Below are 13,201 nucleotides of genomic sequence, written 5' to 3'. Positions count from 1 at the left end.
GTGTTTATCACTGACATATCAGTTATTTCCTGAGTCCTGACTGTTGTGCTTTGAAGCCTGTTTTTTATTTCCAGCTTTTGGTTTTTGTTATATGGTTCATTTTTGGACTATTTTTGTGCTCTTTTGAGCAAGGCCATTGTTTTTAGGCTATTTTTTAGATCTTTTTTAACCTCTTTTTTTACTTAATATATGGGCTAAGCCCAAAATTTTCCAAAAAAAAAATTCCTTTAAATAATTCTTTTACGATTAGCCTACGCCTGCGGTTTGCTTTTCCCCTTTATTTCTTCGTCGTTTCTATTCTTCTTCGGCTCCTTCGTCGCTGTTCGACTTCGACGTTCCCTTACTGTTGGATCGGAAGTTACTACATTTTGATCGGAAGCAACGACGGGAGCTCGCTCGCTGTGAAGGTAACTTTCTCCCTTTCGCGCGCTTCTTCGGCCAAATCCCGTAAATCCGCCGAATCAGAAGATTTCGGAAATGTGGGATTTACCACCACGAGGGGTAATTTTCCGTCTACGGCGGCTTTCATTTGCCGTGAGATTTGGTTTTGCATTCTAGGCCGTTTGGCTGGATTTCGCTCAAATCCGGCATAAATCCTGCTACCAAACAGCTCCTTTGCGTTTGCCAAGATCTAACTCAAATCCGGCTTAAATCCTGCTTCCAAAAAGCCCTAACCCTAATCTCTGGATAACAGCTAGTCGGTAGTTCAATCGTTGGGAGCGAAAATGGTGCTCGCAGAATTGGGCGGGAGCATATCCCGCGCTCTGCAGAAGATGAGCAACGCCACCATCATAGACGAGAAGGTGTTGGGAGAGTGTCTGAACGAGATCACGCGGGCGCTGATGCAGGCGGATGTTAAATTCGAGATGATCCGCGACATGATGGCCAACATCAAGCGCATCGTTAACCTAGAAGACCTCGCCGCCGGCCACAATAAGCGCCGAATTATTCAACAGGTGACTCTTTTGGCCTTTCATTGTTGCCATCGCATGATTGGAAGTTTTTGACTCTTTTTTTTTTTTTTTTAAGTTTTTGCCTCATTTGATTCCGCTTAATTCCTTACTTGTTTGGCTATCCAATTGAACGAGCTCGGATATGATTGTGGATTATTCATGATTTGTTCTGTTTCTTGTTTTCAATGGCAGGATTACTATCTATTTGTTTCCAATTTGTGCTTTTTTGTTGTTCTCCTTGGGGTCACTGCTCAGCATTGTAGATCTAGCCGGTTTGAATACTTTCTTTTTTTGCCTTAGTAGACAATAAATGAACAATTTTTTGCATTTTTTTCCACCTTGCATTTGGTATGTAATAAGAGAATTGATGGGTTTTTTGGTTTAGTCTTATTAAGATGTGGGTCTCAGGCCCGACCACAAGTCAATATAGAGGTTAAGGTTAAGGGTTGATGTTTAGTTGACAAGACTTGTAAAATTTTATGCTACAACTAATGAAATAAGTATAAGTTTAAATTTAACTAGTACTAGGGCGTTCTAGGCACTAAGATAAACCAATTGTGGTGAGAAGTAGGTACGGGATTGTTAGGCAGTGTAAGTGGGACATTGCCTACAAGCAATCTGATTGTGATTGAAAATATGCAAGGGTTGTATAAGACTTCAACTATATTATATTTGCTTCGTGAAATTTGAGGACTTTAAACGGGAAGATAAGATACTTTATGGGTATAATAATCAAAGAAAGAATAAATATTTCTTGTTTCTTGTTTGTAATAAATTAAATAGGAAGGGTATGCTAAAGTTCATGGAGGCTTATGACCTTGCAATATCTAACATATACTTAAAAAAATGAGAAGTGCAATATTCCAAATCACAAATAAACTCTTTTTTATTCAGAAAGGAAAGAAAAGATCTTCCTTACAAAAATTATAAAAGAGGTTCTAGGAGATGACCGGTACCGTTGATGACTCGCTGATATGTTTGTGCTTTCTTATGAATTTCCAAATATACAAGTTGTTATTCCCTCCAATGCTATAGAAAAGTGTACTAGTAGCTAATTGTTGTGCTAACTTTAGTCATTGGAGAAGAGGGTTTTTTTTCCTTCTTTTAAATATTATTGTTTTTGTTTTGCCTTTGATCACTTCCTTTTCCATTGTTGTCTAGTTTAAAAATAAGGAAAGAATTGTTGATCCATCATTATTAATTGTCACTTACTAGTGATTTTTGAATTAATGCATTTTATTGCATTTTTTTTCAAAAAAAAAAAATAAAAAAAAAAAAAAAAAAAGAAAGATATGATTAGTACAAGGGAGAATACCTGGTATGGAATCTTTATTGAGTTGCAGTCCGCCACAAAGCCCCACTAGAAAGATGATTAGAATGTGAATTTTGAATATGTCATATAATTCTAGACAAATTCAAAACGATATCGGCAATATAAAAACAAAAACATCGCATATATGCATTGATACAATTAAAGAAAGATGTTGACCAATTACAAAATGCTTGAAATTAAGGTGAATTATGTTGGCGGAAAAAGAAGAGTTTAGTGGTAATAACATATACTACCTTAATATAAAAAGATAGTCAAGGGATTTCTGAGTATTAATAATGTACTTTAATATTATATTAGTTTAATGATGTGATGGCGAGGGTACGTTGTGTGCTGTTTTACTAAAGTCACTATCTCATAGGTCACTCTCGACGCAATATCAAATTGTTTCATCCGGTATACTGAATGATTGAAGTCTTCTAAAAAAAAATATCTATGAGGTCAAGCACAGATGGTTTTTGAAGATCTTTTCAAAATTATAAAGTAGGTTCAGGGAGTTTTTAACATTATAGCCTTTACTTAAAGTCACTACTCTCTATGCAAGACTTCTACCTTTCTTACAATCATTATAAGGCACAAAGTATTTAACTTTTCTCACTCTTTAAAAATTCATTTTTAATTTAATAGCCTTTCATTCCTCTTCTCTCCACCACCACATTTTCTCAATAATTATTGATTTATTTCTAGAAAAAACTAAAACTTCAATAATAAACTTCTTCATGGAACTAACCTTCTTATTCCACATCTAGTATGGATCAAGTAGATAATTTCAACTTATTTCCCTTGCATACATATCTTGAAAGATCAACAATTCCTTGTCTTTCAAATTCCACTACTTTTTCCTAGGACTAAGGAAAGTATTTTGATTATTTTATTTATACACCTAAAATATAAATCTATAGCTTCACTCTATGATATTTGTACCAAGTAGGAAATGAGTATATAAAATAGGTAAGGATAGAGATAAGAGATCTAAAATCTTTGATTAAATAGATATATTAGAACTATAGGTAGTATGATCTTACTTAAAGATGATGACATCAAGGAAATTCGAAAATGCTACTTTGAGGATTATTAATTTAAAAGTTTAAGACATATGATTGAGCACCATGAAATTAATGTATATGTGTTAATAAAGAAAGTCGTGTGTTTTAGATATGTTAAAGTTTACTAAACATATGATTGATGAAGCATTGACTACATTTAGTGGTATGAATTTTAAATAATATTAAGATTATAACAAGGATTAATACTGAGTTCATACATTCTTATATTAGCTATGAAAATGCTTGTAAGGATATTGAAAAAGAGATGCCTTACTGTATGTTTTTCGCATATGACTTTTTTGTAATTGATAAGACATCTTTGAAATAAGGGAAAATTAGAATAATGGAAAAAAATATTTAAAAGTTATGGGATTTATAATTAGTAGTATAAAAAATTTATATATATATTATATATTATATATATACAATTTAGTTACATGTGATGAATAATGCAGTTATGTCTAGTTGTGATAAGTTCAAGCATCTTGTATCTATTATACATATGGAATAAGGTTAGGTGGTTAAATTTGATAAATGTCTTAAGATTTTTTAATGGTTAAATTTGATAAATGTCTTAAGAGTATTATCTGATAAGAGGATTTCATACAAATTTACTAGTAAATTTAGTAAATTTTGATTAGATTAGTTGTGTTGTATGGTTTCAAGTGTGGTGTTATAAAAAGGTCATTAAAATTAAATTTTATAAATTGCAATTAGATTGGCTATATTGTATGGATCTAAAATAATTTGCGAAGAATAAGTTTAATACCTCAAACCACATTCAACGAAAACAAGTGATAAATGAGGATTCATAACACCAACCCCAAAATAATTGGGATAATGTTAATGATGATGATGTATCTGTCCAAATGTTGGATAGTACAAAGGTTGTTGGTAGTTGATTATAATTAAAATGAGAGTATTGAGATAGATGTATGAAAAATTAAGGAAGATACAAAATAAATGATCATAAAGGAATGATTATGTGACATGCATTGAGTGTAAGATAGTTAAAAATGGATTTAAGTGATTTGGACATGTACATCATAGGCTGAAATGCATTCATTGGACAACAACAACAACAAGAACAGCAACAAAGTAAAAAAGGTTTGGCCCAAGATAAACTGTATATAAATTAATCAACATGATTCATGACTAATATATTTAACACCTCAAATAAATTTTAGTAAGAATGAATGGAAAACAATAAATTATGAGTTCTGCTGAATATTTGGAACAAGGCTAATGGTGATGGTGATGAATATTATTGAGATTTCAGTGTTATTAAATGTCAGAATAATATGTCAAATGTTGTATGTTTGGTTTGATGTTATGACACTTGAATATGTTATTGTTATCTAAATTATACTTGTTTGTTTTAGTGATTTTTATGATTCCAATACTCCTGCGGGAAGATTACCCCCTTATACCGAATCTTTTTTGTTTTTATTTTCTTTTGCATCTCATAGAATCATTTAATGAGTTTAGGAACAATTCAAGACGAGAACCACCTTCAAAACATCATCAATATCTTGCTTCAAAACATCATCAATATCTTGATTTGTTCAACAAATCTCAAAGACAAAAATCTACGAGAAAAGATGATTCCCATTTTAACCATGCTAAATATATCAGGAGTAAAATATAATAATTATATTCTAACAACATAATTCATAACCAAAACAGGCTATACTAATTAGTGCCCTGCAGATAGAAACAAAAAACATGATGTTTCTTACATGTTCATAATAAAAAAAACAACCTACATGTGAAACCGTAGTCTCACTACATATAAAGAATAATAACCATAGTTCCAGTGATATGCTTATAAGTATTACTAACAAAATAGCTAAGCAGATAAGCCCTCTAAAGCTGGTCATAACCAAAGTTGGCAGGTTGAGTTATGATAATAAAAAAAGCAACTATTGCAAGTTCAGATGACACTAAATAATTGAACCAACACTCAATTTCACCTATCTTAAGCTTATAAATTTGATGTGGTTCCATGTATAGCTTGCTTAGCAAGTTGCCGCTATATCCTGCAATGTCCATTGATTGTGAAAATTTACAAACACCATATATAATGCAGTTCTTACACTTCCACGCATTGTTCTTTATATGCATCGCTTGAACCACACTTGTGACCAGTCTACTCTTTCCAAATGAGATGGTTGTCTGCCTTTCACATTCTTTATTTCTTACCTTAGCACATCATTTATATCACTGGCTCACAAATTGGTTTAATTTTGATTTTCTTGTCCTAGACTTTCACGTTCCTCAAGAAAATGCATATCCATGTTTACAAAATCTTTGTTAGAATCCCTTGCACATGCCCAAAACCATCCCACCTCCTTTTGTTCCTGTAAAAAATAGTTGTCCCTGTAAAATTTAGTTTTGTCATACATATAGTGATAAAGAAAACTTTATAATAAGTAACAGAAGAGTTCGTGTATCTTTTGAGAAATGCAATGCTTTAACTTCAAGTCTTCAACCATAATAGTATTTTTTTTAGAAGTCATTCCAACTAACTTGTGAATGGCTTTACTATTTAATAGCACCCATCTCTAACTCTGGGTTTCTCATATGTGGGTTAACCTGGGTCAATATTACAAACATTTCATTTCATTTGCTCTGTAGCAAATTCGTAGTTACTGTTTGTCCAGCCCCATTAAGATTTTTAAGACAAATCAACCTTCAAATGTACGATTATCCTTGAGAATTTTATTTATCCTTGTTCGTTACCATGAAGGTATTTCTTATTGTCTTTGCTACTTGAAGAAAAATCATTAATATGTATTTGAGGATGAATTTGGTGTGATTTAAACTTTTGTGGCGTGCTTTTATTTTTTGAATTCGAGAAGGTGAACCCAATGGTAAAGATATTTGTGCAGAAAGGTGTTAGAAGGTTGCATCCCTTCAATATAATTCAGCATAAGATGAAATTTTGTAGGGGGCTAAAGATCAAACTATCTGTAATTTGGAAGCTAGGTCTTTTACTAGAAAAGGGTGAACATTATGTAATCAAAAATCCCCCTTTTATAGTTGAAAGCGGGGACATCAAAAAGCCTCATGGTTGAACTTCTAATCGAAGGCGAACAATCGCTGAAGAACATCTAGATTAAAATAGTTGCCTTATGGTTTGCTATATGTTATGTTGTTTTATGGGATTAAGTATCCAAGAGGTATTGTAAGCAAGCATATTTTAAGACGTGTGATCTCTAAGGAAATTTATTCGTTATCTGTACGATTGTTCTTATTTTAAATTAATGAGCTGACCATCTTGATTTAGTAGTATGATTAATAACTCAAGTTGATTCATAAAGTTAACTTACTAATGATCAAGGCATTCATAGATTCTTCCTAGGTGGATAATTTGTGTTGGTCTCAAGTGATTGATTGAAGTGGAGGAATGCAATGAGCCTATTATGTGATAGAAAAGTACCCTTAAAATTTAAGGGAAAATTTTATAAGATGGTGGTAAGACTTGCAATACTTTATGGTGCAGAATATTAGTTATTAATAGAGAAGCATAAAATTAAGTTAAGTGTTGCAGAGATGAGGATGTTCAGGTGGATGCATGGATTAACACTTAGAGATAGAATGTGAAACGAGTATATACATGAAAAAGGTTGGAGTAGCTCCATATAAGATTAGAGAGAGTCGCCTTAGATAGTTTGGTTATATAAAACATTGGCCATCTGATGACTCTACTAGAAGAGTAGATGTATTAGATCTAACCTATATTAAAAAAAGGTGGAGGTAGACCTAAAAAATTGGTTAGAAAGTATAAAAAAATTACCTTTATTTATTAGATTTAAATGATATTTTAATACAACGGAGAAAATGATTCATGTAATTGACCCCACATAATGGGATAAATGTTTGTTGTTGTTGTTGTATTTGTTATTTTTTTCAGCATGTTGCATCTTAATCATATCATTCTTTCTTGAGTTTGTAATATAATGCTTACAAATTAGTTTTTGCTCTTTTATTAGTCCATCTTACCAATTTCTTTTAATTTTGCAAGATCCCAACATATTTATTAAACCCTCTCCCTTTTCTTATACAGGCTGTGTTCAATGAGCTTTGCAAGATGATGGATCCCGGGAAGGCTTCGTTCACACTAAGAAAGGAAGAAGTGTGTAAGTGATGTTCGTAGGTTTGCAAGGTAAGATCTATGGGTCACTGTTAATTATATGTTTAATGATGATGATGATGATGCTTTAGGCCTTAGCCTACACAATTTTGGTCGTTAATCTGAGTTTTTTTAAATAATTTGAATGCTATGTGTGCTTTACTTGCTGTGAATCAATCCAGGCGTCTGGGAGAAGACCACAATGCACAAAGTATGCATATTATTATCAGAAAAAAGGTTTCAAACCTGCTCTTGTTTGTGCGGATACTTTTAGAGCTGGAGCTTTTGATCAGTTAAAGCAGAATGCAACCAAAGCTAAAATTCTTTCTATGGAAGGATATTTTGAAAACTCATCTGTCCTGTTTGATTTATGTTGTATGCATAATTAGTGGTTCTGACCCATGATTTGTGATATTTTGTATTTAACTTTCATTTAGAATGGAATATTTGTGTGTAAATGTGTTTGATAAATTGCTTGTTTCTTCGCTACATGGAATCAGAGGATAAGGCATCTGATAAAAAGGAGAGGGTTGTTAAAGAGATTGGTTTAAAAAAGGAAAACAATGATTTAAATTTAGGTTGATACGTGGACGGACACATGCAGGAGGGCTTGCCTTCTTTGAGAAATGACGGCAGGTGTCAGAAGCGACAGTATGGTGGACTTGTTAATAATTTCATCTTTATGCTAGCTAGTGCAATACTTGGATATGCTTTAATTTGTTGTCCTCCTTGCTGTTACAGAAACCTGATCGTGTGATATTTGTCAATGGATGGTAGTATTGGTACAATGGACTTTTGCTCAAGGCACAGGCCTTCAAGCAAAGTTGAACCAGTCGGAGCTGTGATTGTGACTAAAATGGATGGTCACGCGAAAAGGAGGTGTGCGCCTTAGTGCGTAAGTGCTTTCACTATCGTTTTTTTTACATACATAACACTTAAAACTATTGAAATACATATTTTAACACTCTCTTCCTTCTGTCGTACCACTTCATGTGAAGCGATGAATACTTGTATTCATCTCCGTGAAGGATGCCATATGACGAGAAGAAGTCGTGATAGTGATATTTTTGATGGAAGGTTTAAACGGAATGTAGAATTGATTAAAAGAGTGTTTTAGGTGGTATATAGTATATAAGAAGTTTAGGATGTTAAATTTATTTTCTATAGTTTAGGTGTTTATGTATGTAAAATCACTTTTTTTTACCTTCTATCTCTACTTCTAATTTTATACTTGTGGGTCAGCACTTCACTATTATTATCTTATCTGTTTGGGTAGAGCAGTTGTCATCATGTAAGTCTCAAGGTGTCAATAAACTGAATACCCTTCTTGTCTATGTGCAGAGTTGCAGCAACAAAAAGTCCCGTCATATTCATTGGAACTGGAGAGGCATTGGATGAATTTGAAGTTTTTGATGTAAAGCCATTTGTTTAGCCGCTTCTTAGGTAAAATATAGACTTCCTGTTTGTGCATAATTCTTTTTAAGTACTGTGTAGACGTGATGTGAAGTAAGCATGGCATGATATAAAAGAGAAGCGGCTATAATCTTGAGAGCAGGTAAAGGCAAAGCTTTATCTTGATATAAACGACAAAATAAAATGATAAGGTGATCAAAATAGCTATAGGTCTAAACATCATGCGAGAGGTTGAGATCATTAAATAATCATATAAGTCTTACTTTGCATAATGATGGTTTCACGAGAATTCCAATGCTAACAATAAGATTAGTATTATGAGTAGGGCCTCTCTCACAACTCATTCAAATACTAGGCTTTAGCGGAGGCGATAAACATGTGCTTGCTGATAAATTAATGGGACCACGAGTAGAGTTAACTGTTAGTACATTAGAGAGGAAGTGAAGAGTTTACCCTAAAAAAAAAAGGAGTTATGAAGTATGGACAATGGCTGGAAATGAAGGGGCAGCAGCCTTCAAACTTCTGGAACTACGTCAAACAAGGAAGCCATCTTCGGCGCTGACGACAAGTAGATCTCCTCAGGACGCAGTACGGATGGTTCTGGACGGCTTGGAGACAGGAGACGACCCCTAGTTATATGTTGTGGTCACAGGATGCACTATTGAGCTCGGGAACTTCTAGACGGGAAGAAAGGGCTGTCCCCGAGATCTGGACAGCATATTTATCGCTCCAGGCGATGGCTGACGTCGGTGGGCCTGCACTGACGGAATTTCCAAAAAACAGCAATTGGAGATGTTGGGCAGCAGATTTCCGTGAGTTGTTGGAAAGGATTTGGGAAGGAAATCAGCAAACAAGCTGTGGGGAATTTCGGACAGCAAGGAGGGGAAGCGTTTGAAAATTAATTTCCTTAACTTAAGGAAGTAGTGGATTTGGGAAGGAATTAAATGGGTTGGGGAAGATTAAATCAAAAACGTACAATTTAATTTCAGTTTGGCTGATTCAATTGGGAGGGAAAAGACTTGAATTATTGAATTTTCAAGTCATAGGCATTAATGCGCTTGAATGGCGGGAATTAGAATGAAAGGTACGGGGGGGTGTGTGGAGAGCCAGAGTGGTGATATAGAGAAGGTAAGCGGCCGTATTTCAAGAAGAAGGGAAAATTGGAGTTTCATTTCAATAATTGAAATTAATCTTCAATAATTAATGAATGAAATTAAAGGGGTTATTTTGGAAATTGTGAAATTCTTTTGGATCAAAGGCATTGATGGCATTACTAGGCATTAAATGATTGTCCCCTTGATGAGGGCAGGCGGCATGTAGAGAGGTAGTAGGAGGGAGATTAGTGGTGGCAGAATCAAATTATCCGATTAGGGGATGCAATAGGATGAGAAATTAGTAACTCCCATGCCAGTGAATTTGGAATTGGATTCAATCCAGATCTTTCCTTATTGGACTTTGGCAATTATGGGAAATTTTGGAAGTTCATTCAATTTGAATTTTCGGAAATTGTTGAAAAGAACCAGGTGGGTATGACGGTGGAGGTAAGTTAATGAGAACTCCAACTTAATTAATTGAAATTGGAATTTATAAATAACTTCCTAAATTGGATTCCAAATGTAGAAAGATTTTGAAATTCGCAAATTCAAATTTCAAATTTGGAGATGTGGGGGGAGACAAAGTGGGACGGTTGGGCAGGAAGGTTTGCGGCAAAGTTGGGGCGAAGCATGAAGGGTGGCAGTGGGGGTGGACTACCAAGGGGCGGCCGGCAATGGAGCTAGGGGGAATACTTTGTGTGAAGAGGGGAGAAAAGAGAGACAAGAAAATACGACGAATATAGAGATAACTAACGAACTCAACACAGAGAAATCGTAAAGAACCGGAACTCGGGCTCTTCAAAGGAGTTGGCGGGTATTTCGGAATTACCCTCCACGGGCTTTCCTCTCAATGAACTCACTAAGAGTTCACGTGAACTCAGTAAGGAGATTCAACAAGCATGATAACTTTATTATCATAATACTCATCCATAATACAAAACAACTAGCCTATCAAGTAGGCTCAGAAAGAGAAAGAAATAAAAGGACTAAAATGTCGCTTGGCTACAATAACAATGACACAGCCATAAAGGGTATAAGGGAAAAAACAACAATATATAATAACTAGTACAAAACATTAAATAAATAACTAAAAAATCGTAGCCGTTGGTCTCCTGATGTTTATAAGACATACTTGCTTCTGCTACGTTAGGCATGGGTGATTGGGTTGGCTTCATGGATAAAATGTCAGGAAGTTGTACCAACTGATCAAGCGAACCAGAGCTTTTCAAAAGCATCTCTGAAGGAAGTTTTACACACTTAAGACTCATGTATAAGGCAATTCCGACATACTTAATGTGGTCCAATAGGCCAAGGTAAAATATATGCTTTTATTCTTTTCTTCTCTTTAATTATTTTTCTTTTCTGAAATTTATATTATCCACTGATACACTTTCTTTCTTTCTATAATTTTCGGTTGCAGTGTGTTCTCCATGTTACCTGGAGTTTAGTGCAGGGTGATGCCAAGGGCTGAAAAAGAAGTCAGGACACAGATCAAACGCTATATGACACTGATGGGACTCCATGATATGCAGTATTGATGCACTTTCTTTGCTCTTTACTGAAGGTATTGATGCACTTTCTTCGCTCTTTTACTGGTTAAGTTAGGAGAAACATTGCACAATATTGGTAGAGCATATTCAAATTCATCAAAAATTATATTAAATATGACAAACGAAAACTCTGTTCTTAGAATGCAGAAATTCTGTTGTGGTGAACCAAGCGGAGTTCTTCTATGTATTGAAGTTATTCTAAGTATTAAATACTCAACATAAAACTAATGAGCATCAGAAATTTATATCATCTTGTGTAATAAAATGCAGAGCTGGACAGCACAAACCCAAAGATCTTCAATGATTCAAGAGCGCTGAGAATAGCGAGAGGTTCAGGCCGGTCAGTTAAGGAGGTTGTGGAGATGCTGGAGGAGTACAAGAGACTTGCTAAAGTCTGGGGCAAGATGAAAGGTCTGAAGATCCCTAAAAAGGGTGAGATGAGTGCTTTATCCCGTAACATGAATGTTCAGCACATGAGCAAAGTCCTCCCTCCTCAGATGCTTAAGCAAATTGGAGGGATGGGCGGTTTACAGAGCCTAATGAAGCAGATGGGTTCTAAAGATATGATGGGTGGGATGTTCGGAGGAGCAGGAGATAAGTAACAAAAAACTCTTCTTCGTAAGGAAAGAATTGATACAACGAAGTTCTTTTATTAATGGAGTAAGCCACTGGTGGAGATGATTCTGTACCAGGCTGTTTAGGGTTTGGCTCTCTCCATTCACGGTATTGTAAATGCTAACTATTGTAAATGCCAAACAGAAATTTATTTCACCTGGCTGGTTATTCTATTGCATTATTCAAAACTATGAGTTTGAGCCGTTTGAATTAGTGTCCTGTTAGGCCGGCCCAGGAGGGGCCGGTTGAACCGGTCCAACCTGGACCGGTTCTCTGCTAGAGCAGACGGCCCAAGCTAGGTGGGGGGCGGAACCAAGGGGAAGGGGGCGGATGCCCTAGTGGGCCCAATTGTTTAATGTAATCGCTGTTTAGGAAGGAAAGTTTGAATTAAGAGCTGTTTAGTCTTTTTGTAAGTCCTCTGGCTTTAATTAGTCTTTTTGGTTAGGGTTTGCTTTTTATCATGAATTTGTAGGAGATTTGAGATCTAGGGTTTGTTCGTTTGGGCGCTAAGCTTTACTAGAGATTTGGAGAGTTGTTTTTTCCTCTTGAATTGAAGAAACTTATATCTTGTATTATTTTTCTTGTTCGTGGATTAAATAGAAGAAGTTTTCATCGTGTTTTCTCTCCAATCTTCTGAAATCCCTGCATTGTTTTGCGATAGAAATCAGCCTATTTATCGTTGTTTTTACCAAATATTGATAGGTTTGCTTACGAACTCAGGTATTTCTTATCATGTCCCATCCAGTTGCCAAACGACCCTTCGAAACATTGGATAATAAGTTCTCCTTTTAAGTTTTTAAGTATGAGATTATATGGCCCTAATATGAATTTCCCATCCATCTCTAGAAGGCCCTTCGAAATACCACATAAATTCAAATGAGAGATATTTGCAAGCTTTTGAAAATTGGATAAGACGGATCGGTTTGATCGGTTCAATCATGTAATGCCGCGTTGGTCTATTATAAAATTAGTTTCATATTAGATCAGAGTGAACTGCTGTTTCAACCGGTGAATCGGGTCTCTTGTATTGACTGTTTAAATAAATAATTTAAATAATTACATAAA

At 34.9% G+C, this 13,201-nt stretch overlaps 1 pseudogene; it reads left to right on the top strand.

Moving 5' to 3' along the window:
- Nucleotides 1-248: 248 nt before the first annotated feature.
- LOC114579719 lies at nt 249-12,711 on the top strand (annotated as a pseudogene).
- The last annotated feature ends 490 nt before the right edge of the window (nt 12,712-13,201 follow it).

The sequence above is a fragment of the Dendrobium catenatum genome, unplaced genomic scaffold, assembly GCF_001605985.2.
Source record: "Dendrobium catenatum unplaced genomic scaffold, ASM160598v2 fragScaff_scaffold_621, whole genome shotgun sequence".
Taxonomy (NCBI): domain Eukaryota; kingdom Viridiplantae; phylum Streptophyta; class Magnoliopsida; order Asparagales; family Orchidaceae; genus Dendrobium; species Dendrobium catenatum.
The sequence above is the reverse complement of the archived record's forward strand: the minus strand, read 5'-3'. Positions and strand labels throughout refer to the sequence as shown.